This window comes from Globicephala melas, chromosome 5 (genome assembly GCF_963455315.2).
Source record: "Globicephala melas chromosome 5, mGloMel1.2, whole genome shotgun sequence".
Taxonomy (NCBI): Eukaryota; Metazoa; Chordata; class Mammalia; order Artiodactyla; family Delphinidae; genus Globicephala; species Globicephala melas.
Genome location: NC_083318.1, coordinates 57,116,987 through 57,118,860, shown reverse-complemented (window position 1 = coordinate 57,118,860; position 1,874 = coordinate 57,116,987). Strand labels below are relative to the sequence as shown.

General features: G+C 38.6%; 1 pseudogene; it reads left to right on the top strand.

Annotated features, from left to right (window-relative positions):
* The first annotated feature begins 454 nt into the window (after positions 1 to 454).
* Positions 455 to 993, top strand: LOC115865922 (protein-L-isoaspartate O-methyltransferase domain-containing protein 1 pseudogene; annotated as a pseudogene).
* Positions 994 to 1,874: the final 881 nt, after the last annotated feature.

Here is a 1,874-nt window from a genome sequence, read left to right as displayed (position 1 = left end):
AAACATTCAATCCCTCAAACATGAACTGGCTCGTGTGTAGAAGAGATTTGGGGGGAATAAATTATGGGATTGAGCTTCATTCAGATGTGGTAGAATATGCGAAGAAAAACCTGGAGAGTTTGATCAAAAAAAGTAATAGCTTTGATAATCAGCTTCTAGACCTGTACTGTCAGTCTGAATGGGAAGGTGCATGGCATGACTAGGTCACCCTGATCTCTCAGCAGCTTATCAGAATAATTATATGAGCAAGCTGGCACAGCTCCTGCTGTTCACAAAATCATCTGTCTCAAGATGAAAATATTCCAACGTGAACATATGAAGAAAAGCACTGCTAAGATTTGAGTTCGGTGAGCCCATATTTGTGGTTGGTAATTGCTCCCGGAAAGCAGCTGAGGGTCATCAGTATTATCGAGATTATTGTGGAGCTGGAGTCCAGAAATACTATGAGAACTACATGAAAATATTACTAAAAGTGGGAGGCATTCTAGTTATGCCTGTAGAAGATCATTTAACACAAATTATGAGAAGCGAACAAAACACTTGGGGAAGTAAAAATATTCTTGCTGTTTCATTTGCTCCACTTTTGCAACCAAGTAAGAAGGATAATGGCAAACCAGAGTCTGTGGGACATCCCCACACACAAACCCACACTGTCTGGAATATACAGAACTTGCTTTTATTTACATTCAATGCACACGGAGACATTTCATAAGTAATGAGATGCAGGCCAAGGAGGGGTTCCTTAAAGGGCTCTACCCAAAAGAAAGAGTTAAACAGAGAGCTACACTTATGTATTTGTAGGTAATCAGCTTATTCCTCAGCCTCTCAACAATGAGGAGGATGAAAAAAATAGAAGAGAAAGAAAAGGAAGTGGAAGATCACAATGAAGTTAAAAGAGCCACCTCAGAATTTACTGAGAGAAAAAATTATGAAACTCCCCCCCTCCCTCGTGAATCTTTAAAAGCTTACTTGACATATTTTAGAGAAAAATAACTTAGATCAAGAAGAAAGAATGCCTACTGATAATTCCTCTAGTCTTTAAAATGTGGCATTTGTTAGGAGTTAAAAAGAGAGAGAATGTTTTCTTTCATCAGAGTGAACTTACAGTAGAAAAAAGTATCTTCTTTCCATCAGTAATAAAAATGATGTATTCAGTGATTAAAAATGATCCCTTTCATAAAATATATTTTTCTTTAAGTCTTGGAAAAATGGCTGTTTTAACTCAGGATGACTTCAAGAGTGGAATGCAACAGTAGTGCAGACTTTGTGTAATGTAAATCCTGTTCTGATTCCTTATAGATTTGTAGGGTGAGAGTTAGATTTAATTTTTTTTTTTTTTTTTCTGTACAAGGGCCCCCCACTGCTGTGGCCTCTCCCATTGCAGAGTACAGGCTCCGGATGCGCAGTCTCAGTGGCCATGGCTCACGGGCCCAGCCGTTCCACGGCATGTGGGATCCTCCCACACCGGGGCACAAATCTGTGTCCCCTGCATCGGCAGGCCGACGCTCAACCACTGCACCACCAGGAAAGCCCAGATTTAATTTTATGTAAGGTTACATAACTGTTAAGCATATATAATCTGATTTGAATTGCAGTTGATTGTATTTCCTCCAAAAAAACTTTCTTATTTAATAAGGAAATAAAATCCTTTGTAGTCCCACTTCCCTTAATTTTGTTGCAGTCACTATTGCTGAGTTGCTATAGATGTATTCCGAGTAATATATGAGTGCAATAATCATACAGATAGTGAATAATTTAACTTTTAAAAAAGTTTCATGGAATTCAATAGCACTGCTACTCTTGCTTTTGAATCTATTGCCCGAAGACGTGGGGAAGATATCTGCTTCTCTCATAGAGAATTTAAGGGCACATCA